The 12,931-nt window shown below is 44.7% G+C and overlaps 1 pseudogene; it reads right to left on the reverse strand.

Moving 5' to 3' along the window:
- Positions 1-599: 599 nt before the first annotated feature.
- On the reverse strand, positions 600-5,384 carry LOC145394461 (uncharacterized; annotated as a pseudogene).
- Positions 5,385-12,931: the final 7,547 nt, after the last annotated feature.

Genomic DNA, 12,931 nt, shown 5'->3' on the forward strand with positions numbered 1-12,931 from the left:
TGGAAATAATCGAACATGCTGTATTTTTATGCTGGTTCTCTCTCTCTCTCTCTCTCTCTCTCTCTCTCTCTCTCTCTCTCTCTCTCTCTCTCTATCTATCTATCTATCTATCTCTCTCTCTCTCTCTCTCTCTCTCACTCACTCTGTAGCGAGAGAAAGAAAGGATAAACAAATCTCCATACCAGAATGCAGTTAATTATTATTTATTTAATTTATTACGCAACAGCGTCAGACAGTACATGTGAAACATGATACATATGGAATCCTCGGAAACAGCTATGGACATATGTATACATATACATACATACAAATACACATATACACATATACATATATACACATATACACACATACATACATATGCATATACATATACACACACACACAAATAAAGACAAAACTCATAAACATGTAGGAACATTACATGGAGGTATATGCCACACAGGGCACAGTGAGCTACTTAAACCCGCCAAAACGAGGGTGACGCACCAAGAGTTCTTCTAAAACTTCGTGGTTTAATAAGTGTCGACACACCACATCAAGCGGCTGGCCCTGGGGCAGCAGGTGTCGAACGGTAGGGCACTCCAGGCAATAATGCTCTATAGTGTCGGAGCGAGGCGAGTGGCACAAGCGACACTCGGCGAAAGGAGGCTCCCCTTCCAACCCAGTGACCTGCCACTGTTGCCGGTAGCCCAGCCTCAGACGAGCAGAGACAACATTGTGCCTCCGAACCATGAGACCCCGGCGACGGTAGGAATACTTGAGGCGGCAGACAGACTCGTAATGGTTGATGGACGCGCTGTAGGGCCTCTCTGCATCTCTGCGGCGTCGCACAGGGAGGAAAGCAGCGGTGCGAACTCTGGAGAGGTAACAAGTCAGGGAGAGAGGGCGACAATCACCACGAGGGGCAAACGGCAGGCTTCCTTCGTGAGTCTGTCGACTGTGGTATTGTGGCGTAAACCAACATGAGATGGCACCCATATAAATATGACAGTCAAGTTACGATGAAGCAGTAAAGCCAGAAAAGATAAGATCAGTTGAACAACTGTAGAGTGTGTGGGCCGAACACTGGATAGGGACTGAAGGGCAGGCTTAGAATTGCATATGATGACAGCATTTACTCCCCGTTGGCAGACAAGACTAACAGCATCCAGAATGGCAAACAGTTCACACAGTGTGGAGCTGGAGTGATCACGGAGACGTCGGCCAACCCAACCCCCTGGGGGTGGTTCCAAGTCGGGTGAGTAGACAGCACCACCAGCAGCACCATCCAATTGCAGTGACCCGTCAGTATAGAGGTGATATGGAGCTGTGATAGAGGACATCACTGTCGCCATGTGTTCCAGAGCCAGCTGCAGCTGTAGATAAGGTGGGTCAGACCTGGAGGTGGGAGTGAAGCTCACCTCTGGCATAGGCAGCACCCAGGGTGGGGGGGTTGGGGGTACTTCTGCAACAAGAACATCCAAATTAAGGCTGCGGAGCATAGAGGAAACAGATTTAATAAGAGCACGTCCACCGTGCAGAATAGGAGGAACTGGGGAGTTTGGTCTCAGAGAAGTCCTGACCAACTGAGAGTAGAGGGGTGAAAGTTGTGGGAAATGGAGGCACTTGACAGTGAGGCGAGTGACATTAGAATAAATTCTTTCTATTAAAGGCGGAAGCCCCAGCTCACGCTGCATGTTCACTATCCTGGTAGACATGGGACAGCCCAGAATTACTCTCATTGCTCTATTCTGAAATTTTTTTAAAGGCTCCATAGCAGTCCTAGAAAGCTGAATCAAGGCAGGGGAGAGATAGTCAACAACAGAGCAAATGAAAGTAATATAGACTGTCCTGGCCACATGGATGGAGATTCCCGAAGAGTTGTTTGTGAGCCACTGAAGTGGTGCGAGTCGGCGCTGGAGGCGATCCAACAGGTCACGGACGAAGGGATGGCCCTGGCGCCTGGCGGGGGGAACAGCCGAGATATTAACAGGTGCCCCCAGGTAGCGGTACTGGAAACACAAGGGAATGACAGTCCCTCCAATGGTGAAGTCAGGCAGAGCTTGAGGAGGGCGGCAGGAGAATATTCTGCTCTTATCTGGGGAAAGAATAATGCCACAATGAGAGGAAGCCATATAGAAGGAGTCAAGAAACCGCTGGAGATCCCTTGGCGAGGAAGAGTGAACACAAATATCATCGGCATAGCATGTAATCGTAGTTCAGGAATATTAGGGAGAGAAGTGAGCAACCGATGCATCAGTACATTAAACAAAAATGGGCTAAGAACACCCCCTTGTGGCATACCAAGATGAAAACTGCATCGAGGACTGTACACACTGCTGAAAAACACGCGAGAGATCCTGTTACTGAGATAGCCCCGAATCCACCGCAAGAGATTACCCTTTATCCCAAAGTTGAAAAGTTGATCCAAAATGATGTCTCTGTTAGCAATATCGAAGGCACTCTGAAGGTCGACGAAGGCCACCACACTGTCCCGGGAGAGGCGAGAATACAAGTCAACGAGGCAGTGGTGCGTGCTGCGCTGAGGAAGGAAACCATACAGATGTGGAGAAAGGCGGTCCTGAAGCCTGTACATGAGACGGTTGAGTAAGATCCTCTCCATCACCTTGCAGAAACAAGAAGTAAGGGAAATCGGCCTGAACTTCGCCGTGCCAGGCTTGGGGATGAGGACAATTGTACTGCTGGTCCAGGCTCGTGGTACACAACCGTCTCTGAAACAAAGATTGTACAATTTAAGTAAAGGGTTACCAGGAACTTGTTGGAGCAGACGTAGCACAGCATAGGTGATACCATCATCACCAGGGGATGAAGCCTTACCTCGAGAGAGAGCACGACGCAGCTCCGACTCGGTTATCTCCTCTGAATCATCATCATCATCCTGCAGGAAAGCAGACATCAAACGAAGCTGATGGGCAGGAGCACAGGAAGAGAGTGCATCTTGTATGTGGTTGGGAAGACTTGCTGGGGCAGACTGTTCCGACCAGGCATCGACAAGGTTTTGAGCGTAGCCAGCGGGAGTGTGATGGCGAGCAGTGGCGGGCGTCTTCTTGACAACTCGACGGATGAGGTGCCACATGGAAGCCACACTTGTCTGTTGGTTAGTACTGTCCATAAACCGCTGCCAGGACTCAGTAAGGACGCACTCCTGCAGTGCGACTAGTGCATCCCTGGACGTTTGATAATGATGGAGTGTGCCAGGATTCGGGTTGGCTTGAAACAAGAGCCCATCACGTTCAGCCTCCTTCTTCGCCTCTTGTATACGTGCATCAAGCATCCAGGAGTGGGCGGTACAGCGGCGCTGCAGATGTGGGCGGGAGACATACTGCCTGTAAAAATCATGAGTGGCAGAGACAAGATCAGAGTATAACTGGTCAGGTGAAGAAAGATTAAAAGTAGGTACCATCTGGGGCATATATGATATGTACGTCGCACAATACTTAGGGGGCATAGTAATGCGCAAACGAGCAGCAGGAGCAGTAGAAGCCGCAGGCAGAGAATAACGAAATCGAAGTGCGACGTGATCAGAGAATAAGGCTGGCACTGAGGAGCATTGGACCCAAGACGCTATCAAGCCGGACGTGATGACATGATCCAGAGTGCCTCCCCGGGAGTGAGTGGCGCCGCCAGTATCCAAGCGTGCAAGGTGATGCCTGCGGACGTAAGAAATGAGATGAAGACCATTACAATTGTGAGAGCCAGAACGATCACCTAAGTCAGGATGCCGAGCATTGAAATCTCCCATATACACCACCCCACGCACTGTAGGAGGAGGAAGAGCCTCAAGAGAGAGTCTGGCAGGGGCGGAATAGACATTACACAGCTGGAGCACGCCATCCCCAAGTGTGACCTCAAAGAGCTGGAAAGTCATGTCAAGGTCGGTGGAGTTGCGGAGAAGGCGGTGTGGTAAGGAGCTGTGTATGTAAGTAAACAGGCCATTCCTTACCAGATGGACGTACGGAATATAACCTGTAAGGGGGGGAGCTTGCCCAGCGGCAATCGGCCGGCCTGGGAACGCTTCCTGGAGAAAAATAACACTAGGGTGGTGTCGAAAAACAAAGGTCTTGAGTTGAGCGAGCTTAGCATAATTGGTGATACCACAGACGTTCCAGGAGATGACATCTAGCTGGTAATCAGGAGTGAATTTTATGCTTGAAAGAAGGTGACCGGAGAGTGGAGGCAGACGAACGACCTGGGTTAGAGAACGAACTAGAAGGGAATAACTCACAGAGTTTTTCAAGGCGAGAGGCGATAGTACCCATCTTGTCGGTGAGGGTGGTGACGGTGGAGATGATGCATTGCTGAGCCTCAACCAAGGTGGAGAGTTTGTTATCCGAAGAGGCATGAGCTGCAACCAGCCCGTCAATCCTGGCTTCAAGAGCAGAAAAGCGGTCCTCGAGAGCCGTACATCGTGCCATGAGGGAGGCAACAGCCTTACGGAGGGTCAGGTCAGGAGCCGAAGCAGTGCTGGTGGGAGGAACAGGCTGAGGTGGTGGTGGGGGTGGCCCGGGAGTGACGGCCCGAACTGGGGCCCGGCGCCGAGCACAACCATGCCACACGTTGACCCCTGGCTGAAAACAGCGCGGACACTTCCACAGAGACGTGTCCCGAGGAGGTGGGGGTTCTGAGGTGGATGCAGAGGCAGCAGGACGTGACGGCTCACCCTTGACAGGACACGTCCTGGATTCGTGGCCAGCCGCACACCAGGCACACTTCGGCGAAGCAGAGCAGTACCGGGAAATGTGTCCCACGCCCAGCATCTGTAGCACCAAGGCTGGTCATTATGGAGTTTCTGCACCTCACACTGTGGAAGACAAGGGAGGAAGTCAAAACTAATAACTGATGGAGGTGGGTCGGGAAGGCTCCAGACGACAACAATCCGGTTAATGGGAGAACCATCCTGCATGAAACGACGGGCAGAGTACACTCCGGGATATCCCTTGGCAAGATTTGGGTCAACGTCAACAGGGAAACGGGTGAGGATGTAGCTGGGGTACTTACGTTGCCTCTCCGGTGAGTCCTGAAGAATGAGTGGCAGCGAGCAAAACTCACCAGATAAGACTCTGTTAATGATGTCCTCTCTTTGTCTAGAAATGTAGACAAACCGGGAGGTGACTGCAGCCATCTTGACTTCTGCCTTGTCATGCTGTAGTTGGAAGGCCCTGTTAACCGAAGACAACCATCGCAGCTTCGTATCCGTGGAAGGGTCGCCACTGAAGCAGAGCTTGACGTAGGCATCTCTCGGGGCAAATGCAGGGCGGTGAGACAGGGGCCGGGAGTGGGAAGAGGGAGAAATACCAGCAAGAAGCTGAGGAGGCAGACAGACAGGCACATCACGCACAGATGAGTCACCTTTGGCAGTCTTGGTGACAGGAGGCACACATTCACCGTCAGGAGAGTCCTCCACAGGCCGCTTGTTAGAAGTGGACGGGGTGGAAGGCTGTATCCCATGATGAGTGATCAAAGACTGAAGGGGCTGTGAGGTGGCAGGCACAGGCAGTTCAGGCCAGTGGTTCACGGTAGGAGAGGCATCGTCGTCAGACATGGCTAAATCATTTTCCAGGAGTGAACCAGCGTCCGACCCCGAACACTCCATCAGGCCAGGCAAGGCCTCGACAGAACACTAGCGAAGCACTCAGCCCACACTCACAGCAGCCGGTGACTATATCAAAAATCCGAACACAAAGAAACAGCTTCGAAATACACAAGCAAGCGCCAGGAGGAGCAGAGAACGTCCGCACTCAACGCAGGCTGAAGTGGGACTGAGGCCAGAATGCAGTTAAGAGAAACGGTCTGATATTCTATCGCCATTCATGATAACTGAGAGGTAATTGAGAGTGGGTGTAGGAGGCTGAGAGTGTTATCCCTCTCGGCACTAACAGACATAAGTTGTCTCCATCCATGGCCAAGCCCTTGGCACATCCCTCCCCAACGCCTGGGCTTAGCACCTCCCCCTCCCAGGCCCCCAGGGACTGCCGCGCACTAACTGTTTCTTCGCCCGCCTACAGTTTTGCGTCTACCTCCACACTGCTTTATCCCCAGTCCTCCTCATTAGTTACACTTCCTGTGGATGGTGTAAAGAAGACTAGCTGAGGAAAAATGAATTGTTATATAACTAAATCTTCTCTTCACTTCACTTTTTGAGATAGAAATATACTTGTTTTGCGTTAGTATGCTAAGAAAAAGTTATACATAATTTCTTTCCTTACATATTAATAGAAACGGTAGCTGTAGCTCAAGTAGGACTGACTGTATGACAGAAAATTTTACTAGGCTACAGAGCTACTTCTCGAGACGACGAAGAAGCGTTTATTAACTATTTATTCTACTCCTCAATTTTTTTTTTTCATCCATACTTCTTCCTCAGTACTCCTCAATAGATGTACTATGTTGATGGTGTAAACAAGACTACTAAAAGCTTCTGTAAAACTATCACATCGACTGTTATTTCGTTGGACACAACCTGCGTCATCTGGTAACGACCGGTTGGATCTTGGTTAGACGTTGTTTGTGTTCTAAGGTAACGAGCGGTTGATTTGCGTCAACACCTTGGTCACGAAAGTGTTCGACCCCTTATGCAATGAGAACTATTATACAGCAGAGAAAACCATCAGCACCATCATACTGACTTTTTTTCCACACTTAAAGATGTGGAAAATTACAACCTAGAGATAGGAAATGAAAAAGTATGAATCTGAGAGAACCTCACCATCACCACCATCATCATCAGCATCACCTTCATCGCCAGCCTCATTATCTTGAACGCCACCATCACGTCATCGTCAGTCATCACCAATACAACCATTAACATAACTGCCATCATCATTATCTTCAACAGCATCATTATCATGAAAAATATAAAGATAAAAAAGTTGTGGTCAGTGGTTAATGTGAGAGTGTAAGGGTGGTGCCTACAAACCCCGGCTGACTGTACTGTACCCGTGTGTCTCTTGTTACTGCTGGGATATAAACTTTCTCAGGCTCCTATGACTCACTCGCGTCTGAATAAAAACGTGTTGCATTGGCAGTAACAGAGTACTAGATCTGCCCACCATGACAGGGTTAATGTTAAAAGTATTAACTTTATCAGGCTGCTATGACTCACGCTTATCTGAATACCGTCATCTGCCGTTACCTTTCATACAATACTAAGCTTGTTACCACCAGCACACCGGTAACAAATTTACACCAGAAGTATTACTAAGGCACAAGATTACTATTGTGAAAAAGCTTTATCTTATTCTTCATAAGCTTCACTTTTATCTTCAAAAAGACGAAGCAACTCTCTCATTTTATTCCGCATAACGCCAGATGGTTGTATTAAGCTGAAAAAAATTCATAGGAACCTGAGAGTGTTTATACTGCACCATTAACTCACTCATATCGGGTCAGTTCTAGTACTCTATTCCACTTAACGCCAGACGTTTTTATCTAGGTATGAGTGAGCTGTAGGAGCCTGTGATATTGTTCAAGTCTGGACCCCCGACATATGTACCCGAGCGAAAGATATATCGCATCAGCAAGAAATGGGGGCAGGGATCGGTAGGAAAACTCCGTAGTACAGTAGCTAACTTTTTGGATATTTCAGCCGATTTTGAAGTTACAATTAAGGTAGACACCAATTTGGAAATCGCATAAAAATCATGAAATGTTTTTATGTCATAGACAACCGTAAATCCCAATAGTTTTGCCGAATATCGAGGAAACGATTTTCTATAAGGCAGATTAGCGTAACAGTCGGCTGGGCAAGAAGTAACGGTCTAAGGTTGCGTGAGTAACGCAGCTGTATTTTCCGACGATTGCTGAGAGCAGCCAGGTTTTGCCTTTTCAAAAATAACACCTTCTGTTTGGCTTTTTTTTTTTTTTTTTAGGAAATTTTTGACTGAATCCGAGTCGGACTAATACAATACCTTGATCGGGGAAAGAAACTCTGAATTTCTGACCTCTGATTCGAATCGGAGAGCACCGAGAGATTTGGTGAAAGTAATTTTTGTGAGTGAGCAAAAAGCAAAGTCATTATTAACCTACTAGGTACCAAGCCCTAGACCTAAAATTAATACAAGAGGAGTAATCGTTTAGGAAGTGCGAGGGAATATTTTTGGTGTAATCTAATATGTTCTGTTTAGTATTTTCAGGTTAGGAAATCAGAGGAAGATGATGAGCCACATGAGTCAATAATCAGCACTGCCTGACTTGCTCGTTCGCTCGCTCGAAGACGTTCCATATTTTCAGTGTAGACGCCGATACACGTTTAATATTGTTACCATTAACGCTGTCACGGTCATGACAAATCTACTACTCTATTCCATCTAACTCTACACGATTGCAGTTAGCCAAAAGAGACGGCTATATAAACAGTGTGTCCTTCCTGTTTTAACTTAGGGAAACATGCAGCCTTACAAAATCCTTGGAACGTAAACTTGGCAGTGTTGAGAATGAAATGGAAAGGATTATGTTAGGTGTCACATGGAGAGATAAAAAGACAGCTTCCTGGATAAGACAACAGGCGAAAGTAGAGGATATAATCACTACAGTCAAAAAGCATAAATGGATGTGGGCAGGTTACGTCCTTCGTTGAACAGATAACAGATGGACAGCCAGGCAACAGAATGGCAGCCCAGAGATGGAGTGAGAGGAAGAGGCAGACAGAGGACGTGAATGTGAGATGAGATTCGGAGATTCGCTGGGACTGGATGGAACAGGCTAACATTCAATCGGTCAGAAGGGAAAAAAAAAAATGCTAAAGGACTTTGTCCCGCGGTGAACTGACTCAGGCCAATAATGATGATGATGATGATGATGATGATGATGATGTATCTGCATAGTCTTCATAGTCTTTATTTTTTTATTTACGTTTCTAGTTTCTTTTTTTTATCTTTCTGCTCAAATGTTTTCCTCTTCCACGTTTCTCCTCTCTTCTTTACTTCCTCTCTTTTGTTCTACTGAGTAACATTCTTAGTTTATTTTCCATTTCTCTCTTCACTATACTGCAGCAATAAAACCACAAGAGAAATAGGAACCATGGTGCAGCGAGGCGGAGAGCCTGAGATTTTAACAAAGGTGTCTCCTGTTCCACTACCCTTTGTGCTGAACACTCTCTCTCTCTCTCTCTCTCTCTCTCTCTCTCTCTTATATCTGTAATTTTTGCTTTTCTGTCATTCTTCCTTTTTTATTTTTTATTTTTTTTCTCATACTCTTTCCCCTCGCCTTTCCACCTTTCTTGGTCTTGTTATATTTCATTTTCTTCTTTCTTTCCTTTACTACATTTTCCTTTTAACTCTCTCTGTTTGTCTCCTACTTTGCCATGTTTTATTAAATCTAAAATTTCTATCCTTGTATCTCTTTTAACGTTTTTTTTTTCCTTTATGTTCTTTCTTTTTCCACATACTTTTATCCTCTTACCTTATTTCAATTACTTTGCAACATCTCAAGCACCAGGAGAGATCGGAAGCGAGATGAAGGATGGTTATCATAATCATCTGTACATCACCATCATCACATCCATCACCAACCCCATTTTCATCACCATCATCATAATCATCAAAATAACTACTGGATATCACAATCATCAGCAGCACCATCATTCGTACCGTTATCATTATCATCTAAGCAATCCTAAATGACTATCACCATGATCACAAGCATCACCATCACCACCACCAGTCTGCCATCAGTACTACCACCTCGTCATCATCATCACCGCCACCATCAGTATCAGCTACATAGTTGTATCATATGTATGCACTACATTACACCATTACAACTATAACTTAGGTACGATAGGAGACAAAGTGACGTAAGATGGAGTGGCGGGGAACTAGTGTACGTGTTCGGAGTTCCATCCTGCAATATAGATGTCTCCTTTTCTGTTTTTCTCTCCTCTCCTGATACTTTCTTTCAAGAACTATTTCATTTTTTTATCCCTCTACATTGTCCATTTTCTTTGTCTCTCATTTTCTTTCTTTCTCCCTTTCCTTCCGTTTTCCTTTCATTGTTTTCACTATATTACATAAACACAAGGTACAAGAGTGGTGGGAGGCGAGAGGAAGTAAGATACAACGGCCTGGGACTCAACTACAGGTTTACCGAGTGTTTACCTTTACCTGCTGTGTTTATCAGTACTCCTGTTCTGGCTTTATTTCTCCTCCTTTCGAATTTCTCCTTTCTTTTTTTCTTTCTTTCTCCTGTTGAAATTCTTATCTCTTTTTCCCTCTACTGAATAATCTTATTATTTCTCCAAACCGTCATAACTCTGACCTCTTTTTTTATTACATCCGCCACACGAAAAGCAAGAGTGGATGTTATGTTTCCGTGTGTGTGTGTGTGTGTGTGTGTGTGTGTGTGTGTGTGTGTGTGTGTGTGTGTGTGTGTGTGTGTGAAGGCAACAGCTAAAAACGATTTTTACCGATTTTTAACTAACTTGGTGAAAGTGTTACGGGTTAACTTTTAAAAATCAATAGAGTTTCAAAACATTAAGTCAGAAGTCAAGGTCAGGCTGGCCCAAACGATGACGTGGGAAAATCAATGATCAACACAAACAGATTTCATCCATTTTTTACCAAACTTGGGGGCAAAGCTTCAGGATACGGCAAGAATGTAACAGTTTAACGTGGAAAAAATCAAAGGTCAAGGTCACAGGACAAGGTCAAAGTTTGATCCATATGTGTGTTTGTTAACAAAATACCACAAACAATATTGATCCAATTGTAATCAAACTTGGTGGAGAGTTTGAGGGTCAGCCAAGGAGTGTACCTAATGATTTGAGAACTCAAAGATCAAGGTCACAGACAAAGGTCAAAGGCCAACTTTACAAGGAAAGGTCAACTCCAAGAGTTTTGATGTGATTTGAATAAAACTTGATGGAAGGGTTAAACCAAGGGATTCAGTCTTGAGAACAATCAGTCAAAGGTCAGGGTCACAGGGCAAGGTCAAAGTAGGACCCGTGTGTTTGTGTGTGGGGATAATAACTAAACAGTTTTGATTTGAATTGGATCAAACTTGGTGGATGAGTAGAGGATCACCCAAGAGGTTGACTCCTTGTTTTTGACAACACTAGTCAAAGGTCAAGGTCACATGGCAAAGGCAACTTAAACACTTGTTATTCCATGTAGATTTCACTTTGTGCAAGTGGTCAGGTTTATAAAGTAATACACAGATTCGATTTTGACAACATCCATTCAAGGGTCAAGGTCACAGGGAAAGGTCAAAAATCAAGGTCACAGGGAAAGGTTAAAAGTCAAGGTCATAGGTCAGTTACTGGGAAAGGTCAAAGATCAAGGTCACAGGGAAAGGTCAAAGATCAAAGTCACTGGGCAAAGTAAACTCAAACGGATTTGATGTGAGTTTAACCAAGTTGGTGGAAGGGTTAAGAATTAGACAAGAATGAAGTAATTCGATTTTGAGAGTAATCGGTCGAAGGTCAAGGTCACAGGGCAAAGGCAATAAGTCTGCTCTTAGACCAGCTGGTGGTCGCGGGTGTTGCACTAGGTGAGTGAGCTGTGTTGTTTTCTATGTTTTCCTCTTTACATTCTGTCTCCTTTCCTTTTTCTTCTCTTTCCTTCATTCTTTTTCTTCCTTTGCTTTTCATTTTTTTATTCCTTATTGTCTTGTACTTCTTTCACATTTCTTCACTACTTTTCCTTTATCCTTTTATACCTCGTTCGTTCTTTCTTGTCCTTTTTCCCCGTAATACACTATCACAAGCTACTATAAAGGAAGAATGTCATCACTTTGGTTATCGTACATACTCGTATATTTATCTGCTGTACATCAGCATAATCATCATTAGTACTACCACCGTCACTACCACTACAACAACCTTCATCATCATCATCATCATCTCTACTATCTTCATAATATCATCATCATCATCAGCATCATAATCATCTCTACTATTTTCATAACATCTTCATTATTATCCAGAGCATTATCCTTATTGTACTGAAGGCTAATCTCCATCAGCATCATGTCCAACACTGCCGCCATCACCACCATTAGGTACATTAGATCAAAGCCACAAATACATTACATAGTCACAAGCTACAAGAGAGGCAGGAAGGTAGATGAAGTAAGGTGCAGCCACCGGGCACTCCACTACAGGTGTACACAGTTCACACCTTTACCAATCAGCTTTGGTTTGCCTTCCTTCTCCATTTCTTTTCCAATATTTCACGCTTCATTTCTTCTCTGTCTGTCTTGGTTTTTAGTTCAATTTTCAGGTTTCTTTTTTTTTCTTCTCTCTCTCTCTCTCTCTCTCTCTCTCTCTCTCTAGTTATCATTGTATCATCGTATTATTTTTTTTCGCCCTCTTCTTTTTTCTTTTCTTTGTAGTCCTCCTTTATTCACCACATTACGGCAATAAAACACCAAGAGAAGTAGGAGTCAGGGTGAAGTAAGGTGCAGCTAATGAGCGTCTAACATATGCGTCTCAAGGTCGACCCACCCAGGAGTAATACTATTTTTTTTTTTTTTTTTCATTTTCATTTTTCTATTTTTCTTATTTTTCTTCCTCTTCAGTTCTTTTTCCTTAGATTACACTTTTGTTTTTGGTTCTCCTTTCATCTTCTATTCGTTCCTTTTTTTTCTGCTTTGGTGTATATTTTTCGTTCCTATCTCATTTTCTCTTCTGTTGGCCCTTTTTTTTTTTTTTTTTTTTTTTTTTTTCGTATTTTGGGCTAATTCTTTGAAGCTTTCTTTACTAGTTCTTCCATTCTTGTTTCCTGTCTTCTCTTTATTTTCTGATGATTCTTCCACCTTCCCTATTCTTTCTCTTTCTTTTTTTTCTCTTTTATAATACCGTCACAGGCTACGAAAGAAGTCGGTGGCGAGGGAAAGAAAGGTTAACTTTCTGAGTATCACCATCGCCATCAATTTTATTAGAATCACTAACACCACCACAACCATCATCATCCCAATCATCACCACCAAACCA

The sequence above is a fragment of the Coenobita brevimanus genome, chromosome 27 (genome assembly GCF_032717465.1).
Source record: "Coenobita brevimanus isolate Jiangsu-jjx chromosome 27, ASM3271746v2, whole genome shotgun sequence".
Classification (NCBI taxonomy): domain Eukaryota; kingdom Metazoa; phylum Arthropoda; class Malacostraca; order Decapoda; family Coenobitidae; genus Coenobita; species Coenobita brevimanus.